The sequence below is a fragment of the Mandrillus leucophaeus genome, unplaced genomic scaffold (assembly GCF_000951045.1).
Source record: "Mandrillus leucophaeus isolate KB7577 unplaced genomic scaffold, Mleu.le_1.0 Scaffold466, whole genome shotgun sequence".
Lineage (NCBI taxonomy): Eukaryota > Metazoa > Chordata > Mammalia > Primates > Cercopithecidae > Mandrillus > Mandrillus leucophaeus.
In genome coordinates this window covers 1,139,224-1,162,018 of record NW_012104987.1, presented here as the reverse complement: position 1 = coordinate 1,162,018, position 22,795 = coordinate 1,139,224, and the positions used below count along the sequence as shown (strand labels likewise).

The 22,795-nt window shown below is 41.2% G+C and overlaps 1 protein-coding gene across 3 annotated transcripts in view; it reads left to right on the top strand.

The window, feature by feature from the left end:
• Window positions 1–22,795, top strand: part of CHRM3 (cholinergic receptor, muscarinic 3) — a 559,390-nt gene that overhangs the window by 531,078 nt on the left and 5,517 nt on the right. Inside the window, exon 9 of one of the 3 annotated variants that reach the window (XR_001007655.1) lies at window positions 4,064–4,572. The exons of the other annotated variants lie outside the window; for them this stretch is intronic. The gene's annotated coding sequence lies outside the window, so the exon portion shown is untranslated. Of the gene's footprint in view, window positions 1–4,063; window positions 4,573–22,795 lie in introns of those variants that run through there. 3 annotated transcript variants of the gene reach the window in all.

Below are 22,795 nucleotides of genomic sequence, written 5' to 3'. Positions count from 1 at the left end.
GATCTCAGCTCACTGCAACCTCTTCCTCCCGGGTTCAAGCGATTCTCCTGCCTCAGCCTCCTGAGTAGCTGGAATTACAGGCACCCGCCACCATGCCTGGCTAATTTTTGTATTTTCTTAGTAGAGACGGGGTTTTGCCATGTTGGCCAGGCTGGTCTCGAACTCCTGACCTCAGGTGATCCGCCCGCCTTGGCCTCCCAAAGTGCTGGGATTACACGCGTGAGCCACTGCCCCAGCCCAATGTCCTCATTTTATTTTAACCATGAGAAAAACTGAGACCTAAAGAGAACAACCACTTGCCCCAAATCATATGCCAATTAGTAGCGGTGCCGCTCCGGCATGCAGATGATTGTTAGTTCTATTTGCTTTTATTTTGTTTTGACTTAAGAGGTTTGCTAGTGATACTAGTAATAATAACAATTTTCTTTTAACTCACATTGGGTGCTTACCATGTACTAGACACTGTTCAAAATACATGTATTTTAAAGTATTGTGAATACTTCTAATGTCTTTTAATCCCAGCACAATCCTATGAGATAGGTGCTATTATCAACTTCTGTTTTACCACTTAGGTACAGAGAGAGAACACAGAGATGCAGGAAGTTGCCTAAGGTTTTTGACATCACTCTTCATGGAGATTTAGGAAAAGATGTGAATGGCATGATTGCTAACTGGCATGAATGCAATAAGAAGGGAAATTCAAAGGAAAATCTAATCTGTACTAAATCAGTATAACCTACAATGAACGTATCTTTAGACTATCATACGTGTCTGCTACTACAAGGTCATGTGACCTAGTGTTTTGTCAAAGGCCCTGAGCTGCTGGAAAGCAGGGTCTCTGCATCCCCTAAGGCAGGGTACACTGGCTGCCCAGCACGCAGTAGGTGTTCAATAAACCCATGAAGAAGTGAAATTGACATTGAGGGTGATTTATACTCCTGGAGACTCATCAGCCCGGGGCAGCTCTTTGCAGAGAAAGGCATCCCTTCAAGATGATTTGGGGATCCTCTTGCTCCAGTAGGTTCAGAAATACATATCTAAGTGTTTTCCTCTGCATGGGATATTTCTTTATAGTTCAGGAGAATTTCCTGCCTATTTCCACCCCGTCTAGTGTAGATTCTATTGAAACACACAACATTTAATCACGCACTCAATGGGATAAATGACCCTGATCCTTGACTCATCATCCTAAACTGTAAAACAAACTGATTTATCAAGAAACAACATCTCTCAGCCTTGATGTTCCTCCATCACTTATTTATTCTTCAGTGTTCAGGTTAAATGCCACCTCATTAGAGGCATCTCCTCCCCACATTATCTAAGATAGAGTCTCCCAGTTACACACCCTTCAACGCCAACTATGTCCCTCGTTTATTTCATTTGCAGCATTTCAGTTAGGTCTATTCATGTTTTTTGGAGTTTTTTTCTAGTGTAAGGCACCTTCCATTTCTTTTGTTCATCCTAAAAGCTAGCACAGAGGCTGGCATGTTTACATTACTTATTCAGCAAACACTACTTGCTCTCTATGTGCTGAGCATTCTAACTGCTTTCTAAATTTATTTGATCCTCCCTACAACCCCACACTTAGGTACTCTTATTACTCTGCGTTTTATAGATGAGGAAACTGAGGCAGAGAAATTGAGCCTCGGCTTGAGCCGTGGGGCACAAAAGTAGTATGTGTTTTTGAACCCACTAAGTCTAGTTCTTGGTTTGTGTTCAACCATTACTTTGAACAAATACACACACAGTCAGTTTGTATCTGTTGAACATCTAAATAAATAAATGAAGTATAAACGTAAGTAAAGAAACTAAGACCAAATTGTCTCCTGTCTACTGCAGCACTTCTTACATCTATGTCTATATTTATCCCCACCTCTAATCTCTTGATCTTCTTTTGAAGTATTTTTGAAAGAGCATCTCTCCTCTTAAAATTTTTCTAATGCAAATAAAAAAGCACACTGACCTAGAGTTCCAAAGGGAATATATTTATCCTATGAAAAGAGAACCCCAACACACACCCACACACATCAGATGTAGTTTGATGATAACAGTTCTGATCTCAAGAGAATAGCCAAGCTTGCATGTTTTATGTTATGCTGACTATCGTGGGTTGAACGACGGTCGCCCAAAAAGATATGACCACATCCTAATCTCGGAACCTGTGAATGTTACCTTATTTGGAAAAAGAGTCTTGCAGACATAATTAAGGAGCTTGAGATGAAGAGATCATCCTGGATTATTCATGTGGGCCCGAAATCCAATAACAAGTGTCCTCATACAAGAGATACAGAGAAGAGAGAAGATAAGTAGGCAGTGTAACCTTAGAGGCAGAGATTGGATTGATATGGTTATAAGTCAAGAAATGCCCAGAGCCACTAGAAACTGGAAGGGACAAGAAATGGATTCTGTCCTAGAGCCTCTGGAGGGAGTGTGGCCCTGGAAACACCTTGATTTTGGACCTCTGGCCAGGAGAACTGGAAGAGAATCCATTTCTATTGTTTTAAACCACTCAGATTGTGGTTATTCGTTATGGCAAATACAGGAAATGAATACACTGATGCTTGAAGATTGCACTAACTGCTTCTTAAAAGTCTCCTTAACAAAGCTTTCTTGAGACTGATTTGGTTCACCTTTCCTGTATAAACATGGGTGGGAAAGGGTAGGAAAAATGGCTCACCACAGACATCTTGAAATTTCTTTTTATCTCTTAGTTACTCTCACTGAACTGTGCACGCTTATACAGGCAGGTAAACTCAGCAGTTGTACGGTGCTTACTAGTAGATGTTAAATATTACTCTCCATTTTAAAAAGTCGTCAAGATTTTAAAATATCCCTCAAAATCTTAGGAGACTAAATTCATAAGAAAGATGAACAGTGAATTCTTGTTAAGTGGCTGGTAAAAAACAAGCATAATATCGTTCACTCCCACCAATGGATGCCTTACAGGTGGACAACATGAGTCATGCCGCTGGCCTTGACTCCCTTCTCACCAGTAAAGACCTTACAATCTGACTGCCTATTTAGAATCTGGGACTGATAAGAATTGGAGTTGGGGAGGTGGCCAGGAGGAATACTTGGAAAGACTTTTCTAGAGCTCATTGGAGAAATTTTAATAAGCAGGTGCCTTAAAAGAAATAAAAAATAATTTACATCCTTGACCGGAACTACCTCCAAACTATCCAGTCTATGTTTATCTCTTGATTGTGCAAGCAGGTGATATGGAAAACATGTGATAGTCATCTAGGACTGTCATTCTCAAACTTTAGCATGCATCCGAATCACCTGGAAGGAGGGCCTGTTAAAACATAGATTTCTGAGCCTCACACTCTGAATTTTAGTGACAGGAGGTCCAGAGTAGGGTCCAAAAATGGGCATGTCTAACGAGTAACCGGTTGATGATGCTGGGGTTCCAGGGACCACACTTGGATGACAACTGGTCTGGAAAACTGATGAGTCAAGTATATAGTGATCTAATGAAGTTAGTTGGCTTATTGACAGCTATTTGGGCTCCTTCTTGTACCGAGAGCAATTATCAGTATATTTTTTGTCTGCAGGTAAGTTTATTGGATGACAACTTTGGTGCCAAACAATGACTTTCTGCAATATGTACTTCGGCGACGCATTCATTGTGTTTTGATCACGGGCACACCTGTTCGGTGCTTCCCATATACAGCAACCAAGCCATTAATCCTCCCTAAATTCCACACCTGCAATAACCTTCCCCTTAAATGTCCCATCCTTAAAGGAATCTTTAAGTCTCCACTAGATCATTCCAATAAGTGGAAGGTGACACTAAACTAAATAGGTAATGATCCCACGGCACTGGGTGCAAATATTTTTCCTAGGTCATTCTCCTTGTCTGATGTGTCACGTGGGAATCAACCTTTCTCTGATGCCTCACTGGCTTGTTGAGGGCGAGGGTAATGAAAATGCGCTGGGAGTTATTTCTAAGTGTTGGTGTAGCTACGTCTTTAGTCTAAATGATCAACCACATTCTGTTAAAATATTTAATGCCACATAAGCTGCTCCCCTAATTTCTTATAAATGTGCTTCTAACTTCAAGCCAATGAAAGGCACATGGTGGTGATATTTTTGAGAAAGCAGAGAAGAAAAGAATGAATCCTGGTGGTTGTTGAGACAGAATCTGAGCCTCGAACTACATTTTTTCTCGTACCCAAACCTTGGTGAAACAACAGAGAAAAGTATTGGGCTGCAATTGTAGGCAGCACAAAAGCAAACCTTGAGTCATGGATGACCAACCAAGGAGGAGTCCCCTTGGGAGGAGGAGGTGCCAAAGACCAGTGATATGGCCGTGGGTTATGTGCACTGAAGGTTTCCAACCCTGATGGATATGGATTCTAATTTAAAATATCACAGGGAAGAAAAAAATAGACGTTCCCATGGCAACATTTTCTCAGGGCCAGCTCTTCTGTCTTATTATCATATCTTATTTAAATATTTCCTGGAATCAGTTTAAACTTAATCCCTCTGTGTGTCTTCTATTTTCAGTGGCCATGGAGAGCATAACATCTGGTCAGAGGTTTTCCTTAAATAAATTGTATAATTGTAGGCAAGTCCATCGATTTCCATATGTTTGCTTGTGCTTACAATAGCTGCAAATCTAATATCATGTAATAATTTCATTAACATTCCTTTCCAGATCTCTAATTAAGAATTTTAAGTTAGCTAAATCTAACATTCCTTCAGGAACTGCGGTAGACACCTGCCTGCAGCTGGATAGGGTACCATTTGTCACAACGTATGCTGTGTTCCAGCCCGGTTCCAAAGAGCATTACTGGGTTTCTCTGTGAACCACATTGTGCCAGATACTTGGAGAACAACCCTCCATAAATGTTCCTTTGACATGTGATTTTATCAAAGCGACCTCTTCTTTGTTATTCTTTATCATTCTCACAGAAATTAACGTTTCTCTCCTTCCCCACCCTCCCATGATGTTTATTTGTCCTGATTTGTCTCTTTGTCTTCCTTAAACAACTGCTTTCGTGACTCAGAATTCATTAATGTTCCTCGTGTTTCCAGCTGGGGTCCTTTACGTTGTAGGCTGTGCACTGATATCAGCTTGCCAGCAGAGAGAATCCACTTTCTTTTTTCTTATTTTTCCCTTTTTTGAATGCGATAATTTGGTGGCGTGTCATGGGAACTCATGAGTGCTCAAAAGACTTTTTTTTTTTTTTTTTTTGAGACAGAGGCTTGCTCTGTCACCGAGGCTGGAGTGCAGTAAGGCGATCTTGGCTCACTGCAACCTCCACCTCCTGGGTTCAAGCTATTCTCCTGCCTCAGCCTCCTGAGTAGCTGGGATTATAGGCGCCCACCACCATGCATGGATCATTTTTGTATTTCTAGTAGAGACGGGGTTTCACCATGTTGGCCAGGCTGGTTTTGAACTCCTAACCTCAAGTGATTTCCCCCAGCCTGCCCTGGCCCCCCCGACCTCAGTGCTGGGATTACAGGTGTGAGCCACGGTGCCAGGTCTTCAGACAACTTTAAAAGCTAGTTAAACCTTCAGAAGCGATTTGTTGGAATAAGTTACACCTGGGCAAGTTGAATTTCCTTTTTCATAGCATCAGAGCTAACAGCATTTTTTTTGCACCTGTTGAGATGTTTTTGAAGAGCATATCATTACTTCTAAGTACATGAATACGCCTATCTTTAGTTATTCAATATACAAAATTTTTTAAAGTGTCGGTTGCTCAACTATAACCAGATCATCTAGATTTTTATTGAAATCCAAAGATTTACTCTGAAGCTAATAAAGCTAAAGCTTCCTGGGACCCCTGAGGGATAGAGGAGCAATGGTATTTTATATTCATAATTTTGTATTTATTTTATTAAAGGAAAGGCAGCAAAATGTATAAGCTTCAGTTTCCACAAAGCTTGCATCTGTCCCTGATTTGTAATATATTGAGATACAAATCTTATAAAAGGTCTTTTCTCTCATAGCCTGGTTTTATAGTTGAGTTACTTGTTTAAGTGGTGGTCTTGATGGTTATTGTGGTATTTATCTCTGGAGAGAAATGCATTCTGACACCAACACTCATATATCAATAAGAATGGCAATGAATTTGGGAGGCCAAGGCAGGAGGATTACTTAGTCCAGGAGTTCAAGACCACCCTGAGCAACATGGCAAAACCCCATCTCTACAAAAAATGCAAAAAGGTAGCCAGGCATGTTGGTGCACACCTGTAGATCCAGCTACCCCGGAGGCTGAGGTAGGAGAGTCACCTGAGCCTGAGGAGGTTGAGGTTGCAGTGAGCCGTGATTGCACCACTGCACTCCACACTCCAGCCTGAGTGACAGAGAGCCTATCTCAAAAAAAAAAAAAGGAAAAAAGAAGAAGGACAACATAGCAAGACCCTGTCACTGCAAAAAAACATTTTTATGGTTAGCCAGGCATGGTGGTACACACCTGTAGTCCTAGCTACCCAGGAGGCTGAGGCAGGAGGATTGCTTGAGCTCAGTCCAGGAGGTTGAGGCTGCAGTGAGCCATGATCGCACTACTGCACTCCAACCTGGGCCACAGAGTGAGACCTTGTCTCAAAAAAAAAAAAGTGGCAATGAAAAATAGACTGAATTAGGTGGGATCACATAGCATTGCATCAATTCTGATGCAGTTGCCCGATGCCTTCATGGGGAGAAACCAAGTAATATGTTAATCAACCTCCCTTAACAATTAAGTTTCATCAGTAATGTCCCAAACTCAGGTTTGCTAATTGGTTAGTGGTAAGGGAAGGAATGTGGGGATCTTAATGCTGCTTCTTCTATCATGTAAAACCCACTCAGAGAATTCAGTCCACCTCTGTTGTTGGCTCTTATCCATGGTTTATGCAGACTGGTTAATCAAGCTAAGCCAGCAACGGAGGGCAACCAAGTACGCTGTCATCTCCATAGTGGGCTGGTAATGATACTCCAGTCCATTTGAAGCAGCCTCATTGTCTGGGGTGATACCCAAGGTTCATTGTCTCATGGCCAGGGAAGTCAAGGATGCAGACACACACAGAGTGAAGTAAAGAGGAAGTTTAACAGACATAAGAAAGAGAACAGCTCTCTGCTGGAAAGAGGGGTCCTGGAGGAATGGATCCCCGGATCCACAGTGAAATGCAGGGGGGTTTATAGATGCCTGGTGAGGAGGTGGTGTCGGATTTACACAGGGCACGGAAGATTGGTTGGGCCAGTTGGGCCATTTGCTTAGGGCACGAAAAACTGGCTAGGACTAGGTGCCCTATTTGCATAGGGGTCCATTTCTGGTAGCCCCCACCTTAATCTTTTATTTTGCAGGTAGGTTTTCTGCCTGACCTGTGCCATGTTGTCCATCCCTTTACTGTACACGTGGTAACACAAACAGGGAAGATGGAGCCTCCATGTTGGACTTGCCTGGCCCCCAGGTAGCCCTTTTCTGTTGGCACAGCTGCCAGCATTCCCCTGTACAAGCTTCCAGCTTCCTTATCTATGTTTGCAGCTCAATTTTTCAGGCTGCTTTTTATTAGGAAAAAAAAATGATTTCTTGGGCTGCTTTTTGTTGAAAGGGAAGCTCTGCCAAGGACTCTTTCACACTATCTGACTAAATAATTTCTTTCTACCTCCTGTATCACATTCACTTTATCAGCGGTTCGGGAGAGATGGTGGTTCAGCCAGTCAGTCCCGGGCTACCACACCTGGGCTGGGATGGGCTGAGGCTGTGCTTATGGCCTCCGTCGGAAATTTAACCAATTCTAAATGACAGTCTTGCAGAGAGCATCAGGCATAATGATGGTGAGAGAGAAAGATAATGCTTGCCTCAAGGAGTATAGTGTACATTTCAAAGGGCCTCTGGTCTTGGCGGTTTCTGGTATACATCTGTCACAGAGTACAGAGGAATCAAATCTGTGTTGAATGCAGAACTGGAAATGTATGAACATAACAATAATCACATGGTTAATGCCAGTCACAAGAGGACCCCACAGTAGTGTAAGTTAAACAAATGGAGAGCCAGGCATGGTGGCTCACGCATGTAATCCCAGCACTTTGGGAGGCCAAGGCGGGTGGATCACCTGAGGTCGGGAGTTTGAGACCAGCCTGAGCAACATGGAGAACCCCATCTCTACTAAAAATATAAAATTAGCCAGGCCTGGTGGGGCATGCCTGTAATTTCAGCTACTCGGGAGGCTGAGGTAGGAGAACCACTTGAACCTGCGAGGCCAACGTTGAGGTGAGGCTGCAGGAGGTGAGGTTGCAGAGAGGAGGCAGTGGTTGTGGTGAGCTGAGATCATGCCTTTGCACTCCAGCCTGGGCACCAAGAGTGAGACTCCATCTCCATCTCAAAAAAAAAAAGAGAGAGAGAGTGTGTGTTTTAGTTTTAGAGTTTGGCAAACACAGTCCATTTCCTAGTACTGCTAGTTAACTAGTCAAATGCTCCTCGGGCAAGTTTCCTCTTAACCCCTCTGAGCATCAGTGTCCTCATGCATACAATATCGAGAATAATGTCTGAATTACTGAATTATTATAAGGATTTAACCTAATGAATATATATGTCATATATTGCAGGACGCACAGCAGGCACTCAAAATATGGTGGGCAGTACCAACTATTATAGGGTTGCTTATACTCTGGGTCATATTGTACATCCTGAAATATCACTGTTCAGCAACGTTCATAGCACTGTACATGGTGCAGTGCAACTTCAAATATTAACACAATAAGACATGTTGAATCTTCCACTCGCATCATAAAGATTATTAAATCATTTGAATCTGAGAGTTGGCAATTGCAAAAAAGAATTCCTTTGGAGAAGCTTGTCCACTCCTTTGCAGCATATTAATTCTGTAAAGTGTTTGATGCACGTTGTCATCAGTAAGATCCAATTGATAATGTTTGCCACGGATAAGGACTTCATCACATCTCAGCCACTGAATTATGCGCCCTTCATATAAGATCCCAGGAAAGGGAAAGACAAGCTTTACAGGATGAAGTCATCTGCACTGGTAGCCTAGGTGTACGCAGACAGTTTGCAATCAGGTGTATATGGTTCTAAATTGTCTACTTACTGCCTGTATATCCATATGTGCCCCTTTCTTGTCCTCAGGGAGCCTAGAGGTGGGTGGGGAAAGATGACACATCTGAACTTATCAGGGCAAGGGACTTTCTATGCTGAGATCCTCATGCACACCCCAGGCAGCCAGAGTTCTGTCGCCCAGAGGTGGTGCAATGTAGGGGTTTTCTAAAAATAGTTCCAGGCACCTAACCTCAGCATTCAACCTGCACTTAATTTTTGTTTTTATTCATAAATTTCAGTATTTCTTTTTTTCCCTCTGAATAAATCTTTCCATTTGTATTGCTTCCACATGCTAACTGAAAAATGACTAGGTTCAAGAGTTTGCAAAAGAGAGCATAAAGAGTTCCCATAAAGAGTTGCACCTTGAGGGTGGCTGTTCTGACAGGCTAAGAAGCATAACTTCCTGTCAGAAGCAAAACACACAAAGGGAACAGGAATTTCGCTGAGTAGGGTGGCCTAATATACATATTTAATAAGCTATAGTAAGTGTCATGAATATTTATGAAGGGAGAAATGCACACACATGCACAATTGAGCTTCATGCCCCTTCGTGGGTCCTATATACAAAAAATGGCAGTATTAGCATGACCTGAAGGTGGAGTTTCCAGCCCTCTGACGTCAAAAGGTGAAGCAGGGGACACGAAAACCCTCACTGCACATTCTCCATAGACTGGCCAGAGCCGCTCCATGGTAGATGGTCCCTTATCAGGCAAAGAAGGAGGGGTAGCATCAGGGGGTTAGTTGATATCAGAGTGGAGTTTGAAAGGGATGGTTTCTGTTCAGCCTTAAGGGAAGAAAGCTTCATCCTAGTTATTGAGGGCAGGGGTATAGCAAGGTGTGTCTCATCTATCCCATCACAGCCGAGAACTCAGTGTTCAAGGTCACCCTAGGGTCCCTTTGGCCAAGAGATGGTCTGTTCAGTCAAGTAAGAGGCTTCGAATTTTATTAGCTTACACACACTTTTGGTGTTTAGTTTTTTCAGTCATAGTCCTCTCATGTTTTAGAATAAGGATTCGCACTGTTTTGTTTGACTGGCTCAACTTTATTCCTTTGGCCCTTTGTTTTTAATCCCAGAGAGCCAGAACTAATAGTGATATGAGCTTTAGTTTCCATTTGGTTTCAGGAAATTCAAAACAAGAGATCATTGTTTTCTAATATTTAAGTATATAGGCTGTGCCAAAGTAGACATTTTATTATTATTTTATTTTGATTCTTGCAGTTTCTGTACTTATTGTTTCATTTTCACAGATAGGTGGTACTTTCATTAAAATAATCTTTTATTCTTGTGTATCAAATTTTAAAAATTTAATTTATATTTTATGATTTAATCAAAATCTGCAAATGACCTTGGAGTTTGTTTTAATAAAAATGTTCCTTGAGCTCCTGATCTATCTTAAACTTCATTGCAATCCTTGCATATTTATTAATTATTTGATTTTATACAGTTTTATGATGTGGGACAGATGGTTGATGACTAGCTCCTTTGACACTGGTAAAATGAGACATGCAGCTTTCACTTTTTACTAAAATTATAATAGATCTAGTGGGGGAAAATGAATCTAGAAACTAGCTATTTTTTTTCCAAAGTATCTTAGGTTTGTATTGGCCTCACTGATGCTGAGCTCAGCAACATTTCACTTAAAAGAGTCTTCAGCAAACACAGTGTCTCATGCACCTTCCTGTCCTGGAAATCCTATTTTAGCCAAGGACATAATGTGCCCACATCTGAACCCTGGACAGTGTCTCTTTATGTTTTGGGGTTATTTTTAAAGTGTGTGTGACATATAGATGTATTTGCACTGAATAGGAAAGATGTCCACAATATATTGTTTAATGAAAATAAAAAGCAAGCTAGAGAACATAATACATATTGGAGGCTTGGGAATGAAATCTTGGATCAGATGGCTTTGGTTTAAGTCTTAACCCTGGCTTCCTAGGAGCTGTGTGACACTGGCCCTGTCTCAGAACCTCTCTGTGTCTTCATTTTCTCATCTAGTGACTAAAAACTAGACTCTTAACTCACAGGATCCCAATGAGGATGAATTGAATTAATATGTGTACACACAGCGAACAGTGCCTGGCACACACTGAGTGTTTAAAAATATGCATATGTCATTTTGCAAAAGAACACATTTTGGAAGAATATATCCATTCATCTAACAAATATTTACTTAGTAAACTGCTACCAGGGATTACCTCTAGGGCATGGGAATGAGAAAGGCAACGGCAAGAGGACTGAGTTTCTGCTTCATAAGCTTAGTTATTGTTTTACAGTTTCGCTTGTTCATGGAAGGTCTGCTTACGAGGACAGAGATGAGGAAACAGACCTGAGAGCCAGCCTGTGTGTGTGGCATCCTGCATCTGCACTTACAGTCAGCCGTGGGACTTGGGACAAGTCTTCAACTCCTTGGCGCATCCATTTCTTCACACTTAAAGTGGAAATCATAACAGTCCCCACCTCGTATGGCTATTGTGTGGATGAAATGAGTCAGTACATGCATTTCACTTAGAAAAGCATTCTGTTCCTAGAAGGACAGAAGTGATTGGCAGCTGTAGCAGTAGCAGAGGAAAGGGTAGGGTCAAAATCTGCAATGCCCTGAGGTTTTCATGATGTTTGTCTTTGAAATCATAAAAAAAAAAAAGAATTTAGAAAACTTGTCCCTGAAAAAAACAATAGGAATCCGAATGAAATTGTGGGCTTTTTTCTCATTTCCATAATTTCCTAATTTTCCCACTATAGTTTTTAATCCCTTAGCCATGTATAAAGTCCTTTGCTGAGTATCTTACCCAGTTTTTCCTATTGGTGAGGTTTTTCCACTTTGTATCTTATCTCTTTCTTCACCTCCTCCACTTCGCCTTCTTCTTCTTCAGTAGAATTCGCTTTGATCTTAAGGGTCTTTTGCTCTCATCTTGTTGGGAGGAATCACAATGACTGTCTTTTCCTGGCCAGATTTGCTTTTCTGAGAAACACTGATGACTAATAAAGTCATAGGCATCAAATATAGATCCACTAAACATTTTATCTACTAAGGAACCACTTTATTTTCATCACAGTTGGAGATTCTAAGACAGATTTGGAAACTCAGTAAAGGAAGGAAAAGGAAAAAGTCTTTTGATACTGTCTTCAAGGGATTAACAACCTAATAGTAAAATAAAAACGTATGTACTTAACAAGGGATATTTCAAATATTCAAGCAGGGATGGGCATAGGCGCAAGTGGATGCCTTGTGGTGGCCGCCTTGCCAGCATGCCCCAGGGACCTCAGCTATGAGTGTGTGCAGGAAGCGGGAGAGAAGATTCCCATTTATTTTATTTATTTGTTTATTTTTATTTTTTGAGATGGAGTCTCATGCTGTCATTCAGGCTGGAGTGCAGTAGCACAATCTCAGCTCACTGCAACCTCCACCTCCCGGGTTCAAGCGATTCTCATGCCTCAGCCTCCCAAGTAGCTGGGATTACAGGCGTGTGCCACCACACCCGGCTAATTTTTTGTATTTTTAGTAGAGACGGGGTTTCACCATGTTGTCCAGGCTGGTCTCGAACTCATGCCCTCAAGTGATCAGCCCGCCCTGGCCTCCCAAAGTGCTGGAATTACAGGCATGAGTCACTGCACCCGGCCGAGAAGCCTTCCATTTATAAAGCTTAACACACCAATGTGTCAGAGGCTTCACCTACTGTTTCACTGAATCACTTAACAACCATACGGTGTTACTAGTCTTAATTTTCTAGTGTTGCACAGAGGATCCCAGAGCTTTAATCACTAACCTGAAGTCTCACGGCTCATAAGTGAGGAGCCAGGACACAAATTCGGGCTGTCTAGCACCTTGCAGGACCCTCTGGTGCCTTCAGTATATGGCAAGCATTCACTGCCCTGGAAGATAAATTCAAGGGCAGCAAGAAACAATTACAGAACAATTTCTGTATTATGTGATGCTCATTTTCCTCAGAAGAATCTAGCCAGATTGTGTCCATGAGCAGACGGACATTTGAAGGGAGGATGTGTTTGTGGAGAACTCACCGCTTTTTCTCTGCAGCAGCAGAGGTTGAAGCAGTTCCACGACAACCGCCCAGGTATATAGCGATGCCCTTCTCTCCCGGCCGTACCTCCTACCTGTCCTGAAAGATGGATTCCACTGAATTCTTTCATTTCTTGAGTGCAGCCCTCCCGAATATCACTGAGAGAGTTTGTGAGAAAGCCCAAATTTGTTTCTCAGTCTTCCTTTCAGCTGCCTCTGGAGCCCCCAGTCCTCTGCTCTCTATCCTTCCAAGTTACTGCTCATCAGACACAACCTCCATTCCTGCTCTCTTACCTTTTCTCAAATTTTGCTTTCTTGAGCCCTTCTGTTACTGGTTCTCCCATCCAAAGTGTAACTATTACAAATTGTTCTACTCTATAGACACATACATGCATACATTTATTACAGCACTGTGTTCACAATAGCAAAGACATGGAGTCAACCTAAATGCCCATCATCAATAGACTGGATTTTTTTAAAATGTAGTACACATACACTGTGGAATACTATGCAGCCATGAAAAATGAGATCATGTCCTTTGCAGCAACATGGATAAAGCTGGAAGCCATTATCCTAAGCAAAGTAACACAAGAACAGAAAACCAAACACTGCATGTTCTCATTTATAAGTGGGAGCTGAACATTGACTACACACAGACACAAAGAAGGGAACAACGTATACCAGGGCCATACATGAGTGTGGAGGGTGGGAGGAGGGAGAGGACTGAAAATCTCCTATTGGGTACTATGCTTATTACATGAGTGTAAAAATAATCTGTACAGCAAAGCCCCCACAACACACAATTTACCTATATAACAAACCTGCCCATGTACCCCCGAACCTCCAAGTTCAGAAACAACAACAACAAAATGTAACTACTCATCTCAGTTAAAACAGAGTAGAGGCAATCATTCTAGGTCTGCTCTGGGAACGACATTATGCTATTCTCAAGGCACAACCTTGAGTAGGTGAAGATGAAAGTGTCCCTCCAGGGGTCTGTGCTGTCCCAGAGACACAGTGAAGTGCTCTGTGAGGTAACAGGAATATGTACAGAGTGCATCGGGGACACTGGGAGTTAGCTTCACATGAATTCTTCCGTCTGTTTGGAATGCTGTGTCCGCTGTTGACTGCATGGCAGCTTGGAGTCTGTTTTTTTTTTTTTTGAGACAGTCTCGCTCTGTCGCCCAGGCTGGAGAGCAGTGGCCGGATCTCGGCTCACTGCAAGCTCCGCCTCCTGGGTTTACGCCATTCTCCTGCCTCAGCCTCCCGAGTAGCTGGGACTACAGGCGCCCGCCACCTCACCCGGCTAGTTTTTTGTATTTTTTAGTAGAGACGGGGTTTCACCATGTTAGCCAGGATGGTCTCGATCTCCTGACCTCGTGATCCACCCGTCTCGGCCTCCCAAAGTGCTGGGATTACAGGCTTGAGCCACCGCGCCCGGCCCAGCTTGGAGTCTTATTCCTCAAGACTCACAAAATGTCCTTATCTTTGTTACTGCCACATCAACTCAAGCAAAGCTAATCATCTATACTGCTCCTTCCACTGCAATTATTTTGTTTAGTTGGTGGCATGGCCAACAAGTGGTTTTCCAGAACCAGAACCACACCCCCAGTCTAAGTCTTGCAGGAAGTACTCAAACACATTTACTGCGTGAAATAACGACTGAAGGGTTGAACACACGAATATAAGATTCCTTTTGTGCTGGGTGAGTGAAGAATGTGATTTCCAGAGAAGTGGGACCTGATTCTCGAACAGATTTAGAGTTTGCCTCATTAATAAGTATCAGGACATTTTCCAGGTTTTCCTGAAAAACGCAAAGCTACATTTTTCTGGGTCTGTAAGATCTCTCTTTATAGCAGGGTTTCTCAGCCTCCACACTATCAACATCTTAGCAGCCTTAATTCTTTGTGGGGAGATGTCCTGTGCGTCGTGGGATGTTTATCAGCGTTGATAGTGTCTACCCACTAGATGTCAGTAGCACATTCTCCCCAGGTTGTGACAAGAAAAGTGGCTCCAGACATTGCCAGAAATCCCCTAGGGCAGAGTCACCCTGGGTTGAAAACCACTGCTTTATACTCAACAAATGTTAGCTCTTGTTAGGCATGAAAAAGACCTTGCTATAAAGTCAACCAGCCATAGAAAATTATTGAATTGATTTTACCATTTTTGAGAATCTGCTGTGGGCCAGTCAGGCTATACTGGGTGCTTTATACAGATTCTATTTAATCCTCAAGTATTATAATCCTCATTTTGCAGATGAGGATGTAGGATCAGAGTGCCTAGGAATGTGCCCACATGGCAGAATGGGCTGTATTTCTTGGCCCTAACATGCTATGGCAGGTGTTAGCTGTTTAATGCATGTCTCCCACATTGCTTCTACTCTCTTTGCAAATACACAGTTCTATCTACATGTATGAGTTGGGACCTGCAAATAGGCTGAAGTTCGAAGGGAAATCAGATGTGTGGAACATGTCCAGATATAAAATTAAATACTCTGATAAATACGGACCTTGAATTAAAAAGTGATCATGAGTCTAACTTAATCATGAAAGCATAAATATTAAGCCAAAGGAATTTTCTTCACCAGGTGTCCTTTCAGTACATAAACTGACGTATTAGAAATAGTTAGTCCAAATGACTGTTTTCACTAGATTTTTCATCAGAATGACTTCCACAGTTACATTAGATTGGTTGGTATTTTAAAAGCATTGTTTATCCTGCACTATAAAAGCACAGTATTAAAAACATATAATAATAAATACATCGCTACAATGTTGAAGAATAATCAGTAAATCTGTTTGTGGTGGAACAGAATCCAGCTGCACTCTTTCCCTGTTTCTCTCAGAAAAGAATAACTTCAGCAACAAGGAGTCTGCCCTTTCCAGGTGAAGGGGTCATACTAATATTTAACAAGAACCGCTCACGTGTGCTTTTCACTTCGTGCCATTTCTCTAGATATTCTAATGACAAAAGGTTGTAGACTTGAGAGTACTAATGCAAGTAAACATCAGTCCAATCTAGGTTTTTGGTTTTGAGGAAAAACTGTGTTATTTCAACAGCTACTGCTACACAAAAGAGTTCCTGATGCAAATCCTTTTCCAAGCATCCTGCGTTTTTGTTGTCAAGGTCCATATTTATCAAATCAGGTAAAAAGCCAGGAAAGGTGGCACCCAAGGGAGGAGGCAGCATGATACATCAACTTTCTTAGAAAAAAAAAAATCTCCTTTTTAAATAGAATTTTGTTCCGGTTTTGGCGTTCAGAGATGTTTTGTTCACAATAAGAGCCATTGCTCCATATTAGGTAACATCTTTCCCCCTTGCAGCTTGAAATGAATATCAAGAGCCAGGTTCACAAGTTGGATTCCCTTTAAAGACACGTTTGATTGCAAAGCTTTGTTGACAGTGTTTGATATCCTCCCCGAACTGCATGACTGAGCTAAGCTCAAGTTCCCGGTCACCAGCGTGGGGAATGGGGCAGCTGCTTCAGCGCCTGCCGGCAGAGGCTGTTCTCCGAGTCTGCTTTGCCACCTAGTGGCTTGATGTGGTATTTCCATTCACCGGATAGTTTTAAAAGTCATTTTAGCCGTTGAATGCTATGGTGAATTACGGCAGAAAACAGAGACACTCTAAGCAAAGAAGGCAGTCAAAGAGAGACGCAAAACAAGCCCTGAAAAATGAAGCAGACTGGATTATAAATAGGGAAGAAGCACTAAATCGCTGGTCTGAGAAAAAACTGCTCGGCTGTATGTTGCAAAGATATTTTGGGTTTTTCCCGTATCATTAGTTAAAAATAATAAAGACAATTATACAGGTAGAATTAATCTAGACATCTAGAAAATTTACACGTTTTTAATCAGTTCAGTAGATTTAAAAATCGAGAGCCCTCAAACATTTTTCCCAAATAGGTACTGCCTGGTTGGCTCAGAGGACATGAAATGAGTTTGTCTCCTTGGAATTCGTTATAACCAGATGCCTCACATGTATGTTGGCCTTGTCAGTTTCTGTAAGCAATTTCGCATGTATTTTCACACTGGATATTTACACGTTTTTACATTTTCTAAAGTTACCTATAGATTTTACAGACTTGTAACCCCAGAAAAGTTATTTTTTGCCATAACTAGGGGGAAGAAGGCAAATTTCCTAGAACTAACCTTCAATTTCTCCTAAGCTCTGTACTGTCAATGTTTTTTGGTTTTTTTCACATTTTTTGTTTCACCCTCTTCTTTTAAATATTAATAAAAGATGTTAAAATATCCACTGCAGTGGCTTTCCAACATTATTCAACACAAAATACATTGTATGTACCTCACCACTATAGACATAATTTTATACGTGTGTGTATGTAGAGCAAAAATTTAATGAAGTGTGATTGTCGTTATGTGGTATGTATTCTGATATATCCTATTCAATTTGCTATATTTTTTTTCTTTTTTAATTCACATATTGACCCACAAATTGGCTCTTGCATTTTAAACTCAGTGTGTGTGTGTATATATATACACACATATATATCTGTTGAATTTAGTGTGTGTATATATACGTAATATACGTATATATACATATATATACACACATATACTTACATATACACACATATATACATATGTGTATGTGCATACATACATATATATGTATACACACACACATATATATACACACACACCAAGTTCAAAATGCAACAGCCAATTAGTGGACCAATTAGTGTGTGTGTGTGTAATATGTGTGTGTATATATATAGTGTATATACATAGTAAGTTCAATATGCAATGTATATATACACCAAGTATATAGGTATAGTAAGTACATAGTATATATACACTATATAAGTATGCTAAGTATGTAGTATATATACACTAAGTATATATACATACACACAGATGTAACTACCCCACAAAGGCACTCATGGTACCCACGGGCAGGATCTTGCTCAGTTTTCCACTTCTTACCTGAGCTCTGGTGCCTGGAACGGTTCAGTAACCATTCCCTGAATGTTCCACCCACAATCTGGCAGGGAGGGAGCCTGCTCTGACCCCAGAGAGGAGCCAGGCACCTGCCCCTGCTCTGCACCTACCTGACCATGCCCTGAGCCCTCATGCAGGCTGCATTCCTAGAAATCCTGCCTGGGATTACTTATAAAATGCGACGATCACTGGGCTGAAAAGAATCTCTGTTCCCAACACCTGTTTCTTCCTGAGCATTAAAAGGAAAGGCTTCCCACAGGTCTCCTCACCAGTATCATTCAATTCAATGAGTGTAGACTATGAACTCCCTTGACTCAAAATGTCCTAACTCTACAGAATATAGGCTGTTGAGTCAGGATGAGGAAGGAATATTAAACATAGAAATGATACCTTCTACTCAGAAAATCACCATCAACTGAGGGCTCTTAGCCCAGGATTATCATTGCTTCATTTGGGTCTGACCTGCAGACCTGATTCTCAGGAAGTTACATATTATCTGTGAAATAATAGATATACCTGAAGTAAAACATTTGATGACTCTCGTTTCTAATAAGTATTTTTAGATATTCTTTTTTTTTTTTTTTTTTTTGGAAGTCCTTATGACCTGCTGATCAGTTTCTCCTCATGTCATCCTGTGTACCGACAGGACCTCCATTGCTGAGCCTCCAGAGAACAGTCCTTTTAATGAGGCTGTGGCCCCGAGGCCTGGGAGAAGGTCATAGAAAATGTTCGAAGGAAGATGGGGGTAGGTGGGAGAAATCTTGTTTCCTGGCCCTATAAGGACACTGTCTTCCTTGATAAAGCTGGGTACAGTCTTGATAGGAATAGATTTGGGAGCACTAGGAATGTACCTCACCTGGGCTGTGGAGAAAAGACAGTGGACTCAGAAGAGGCTTGGCAGGTGCTGAATGTCCCTTGGAGGAACAAAGGCAAGAAAGGCCCCCTACAGCAATGAGGGGAGAAAATCCGCAACCCAGAGGAGAACGAGGATTTCTCGTGTGTGAGATAATACGTTGCTCATTTACATATAAAGTGTGTATAATATTTTTACTCCATCTTATTCAGGCGAGCAAGACCAGTAGTTTCATTTTTGTGTAATTTGCCTCAAAGCTGCCTGTTGAGGCCCCATTCTGCATAGCAAATCACCACAAACTTAGCAGCTTACAATCAGATTTCCTGTCCAGAGTCTCAGCACCGAAATCAAGGTGTTTGCCCTGCTGAGTTTATGTCTCAGGCAAGACTAAGGAAGAATTCATTACAACAGGCATTCAGGTCGTCAATGCTTCTGCCACAGTGACCCACTGATCTCTGAGTAGCTGCCATCTCTGGGCACCAGGCAGGAGGGCATGAGGCACGCGTCGTCTTTGAGTCTGATCAATATTATCAGATGCGACCTTTTTCTTCTCCAACCTTCTCCGCATTTAAAAGCAACAGCAGGGTGGAGGGCAAGATCCCCAGCCCTCCTTGGCGACCATCACCAATATCTTTCCCCTTTCAAGTCTCTTCTTCACTTCCTTCTGGCTTTGGAAACTTTGGGAATTTTTTTTCTCATTTGGGACATTACAGATGAAGTCTTCTTTGTCCATCACCCTCAATCCTATTTATCTTCCTCCTCCAAAATACCACTGCTAATAGATGATTTACATGTATATGTTTCTATCCTTTTATGACAATTTTAATTACATTAATATACTAAAGGTAGTATATGTCTCTATGTCTGTATACAACCTTTAGTATATAGGCATGCACAATCTTTAGTATACTATTGCTGTTTCATTGTAAACTGAATTTTATCATGTTGTATTTATCCTCCCACAACTTGCCTTTCTTACTTCACAAGTATTTTTAGATGGTTATAAGTTAATATATATCGAGTTGATTGCCTTTTTCTGCTGCATAGTATTCCCTTTTATGAATGACCTCATTTTTTAATTCATTTCAAAACAAATGAATGGTCTTATGGATTTTCCTCATTTTTGTCATAAAAATAAATGCTTCAGTTAATAACCTTGTGCATGTCTCCTTGTATACATACGAACGCAATAATTTCTAAAGGGTAGATACCTAGCAGTTGGATTGCTAGGTCATTTTACATACCTTTTCAGTTTTAATTAATACCTCCAAATCACCTTTTGTAGTACTTATATCAATTTATTCACTCTGGATGTGGCAAGGAAAAATTTTTCTTATTTTCCTAGTGTGTAGGTCAGTATACCACGCATTGATGCTCAGAAGACCAAATGTTTGCAGTTTAAAAGCCCTTATCTTTAAATCCCTTCTCTCTACCAGAGTATTTAAAGTCTATTTTAAAAAGCAAAATATTAGGAAATACTGATTTCTTTCTCCCTGTGTTTCTACAGTAACAACACAACCCTGAGAACACGAAAAGTTAGCATTGGGAGAAGGGAGGCAAGATCCCCGTTAATACTTCAGAGTATTAGCCTACAACACCACAATGCTTCTTATCTTCTCCATAATCCACAGATCAGGTGACAGTATTCTAGTTTTATAGATGAAGAAAGGTTGTCTCAAAGTAGTCAAGTAATTTGGTAAGTTTATACATCTCCTAGGCCAACCCAGAACTCAAACCCAAATCAGCAAAACTCCAAAGACCACAGCTTTTCAACTCTGCTCTGCTGCTTTCTAATAAAAAAAATTAATGATGATGAGAACATCGTATTTATTAATAGAGTGGTATTAATGTATCTCATCACATCAGAACCCCAAATGAGTACCCACGACTTCCTAACCATTTCTCTCTTCGTAGCTACAAGTCACAATGGGTTTTAGTAGTGTGCTTTGCTCATAATTTCTGCTTCCCATTCAAAAGGCTTTATTTTCCTCAAAGTTATGTTCATATACCACATTCCCTTCTTTCTTGTTGCTTGAATATCTGAGGTCCTTAGAAGGAAACCCAAGGGTAGCATTAGGACTGCCATGGTTATTGAGTAGTAACTCATTAACTTATTAACTCTTGTCCTTTGGATGTTGTATCACATGGGTAAGCAAATGCCTACAAGTCATTTCCCTCTAATGGTTCTTGTCTACCTTTAAAATTTTTGCTCATCTCATACCGCACATCTGTTGCATGACAGAAAGGGACTAAAACATTTTTAAATAAGGAAAAGCACATCTCTGAGAACTTCAGAAATGTATTAGATATTGAATGAATGTCAAAGTGTAAGAAGAATGATGGCCAATGGTAGATATGCCAAAGAATACAGGTCAAAGATAAACAGGTATTTAATTAACCCAATACCAACAACTAAACTCACCGATAGCTGTCTTTCCTCAATTCTGGCTTCTTTCATTTTCTGTAGTCAAACAAAGCATAATTGGACTAGAATACTATTCATTTTGGGGGGCTCTTCAGAGTCACAGGATGAAATGGACTAAAAGAAAACAATTGACCTTAGACTAATTTCAAACATTCTTACTTATATTCTTCAATAATATAGGTCAACAGAGCAAATTAAATTGTTGTTTAATGTATACAAACATCATGTGATTATCCACCGAGAGTGACTTGATATTGCCTAAATAACTTGTGCTTTTTAAAATATTTTATTAGTATTCCATCTCTTACCTAGGGGTGAGTTTCTGAAATGCAGAGGCTGTGGACTCCCTGAATTCCACAGCACCAATCACCATAGTCTAACACTAGCAGTGGTTAAATGAGCATGCACTGATATTGACAATGACGGAACACCTTCCAGTTGCAGGTGACAGAAAGTGTCTCTGGTAGCCCTGGCAACAAAGGAAAGGCGAGGTCAAGGAGGTGGTGTTGACCTCAGGAGTGGCTAAATTCAGGTTTCAAAGAACATCATCATCATGCTATCTCTGTTTGCCACACTCCCTCCTGTCTCTCTCCTTCCTCCACGCCTTTCCTCTATGTTTGCTTGCTCTTGGTTTCCCATGTGGTGGCAAATACGGTGATCGGCACCTAGTAATTCCAAATGAAAGAGAATAACTATCTCATTCCAACATCCACATCAAATCCCCACATCAGCCCTCCTGCCTGGGTCTTCTTCATGTTCATTGTTGTGGTAGACGAGCCAGGACCATCTGATTGATGCTTGTCCCAAACTACATACTATGAGTGACAGGCTATTTCCAAAAAGACAGTCCAAAGAAAGACAAATAACAGATACCCACGGCATGGCTTTAACCAACAAAGATGAAAGAAGTATCATCAGCACAAATATGAATAAAGCATCAGGATGATTGGGCATTACATTTATTTATAATAAAACCAGCATGGCTAAAGACCTGAAATTGGGGCTACAGGACATGATTGCCTCCCATGGGACATGAAAGCAGAGACCTAGATGGTAGAAATGAGGAAATGTAACTGCTATGTTCAGGAATCTCAGGGGTGAAGGAGAGTTTGGAAAGAGAAAGGCTCTTCAGAGCACATGAGAAATAAACACAGGTCCCGTGCTGGAAAACAAACAAACAAAAATGGATGAATAAAGATGATAATCTAAAGAGGACCAAATGCCACTTATCAGCATATGGGGCCGAGAGCATGTAAGAGGCACCCCAGACTCCCCAGTAGACCAATAGTAATACTAGTTATTAACCTCAGAGACAGGGTGTTGACCTGATTAAAGACACATCTGTCCTTGTGAATATACACAGTCACAGTGGAGTGGGATATACACAGTCATAGTGGAGTGGGATATACACAGTCGCAGCGGAGTGGGATATACACAGTCGCAGCGGAGTGGGATATACACAGTCGCAGCGGAGTGGGATATACACAGTC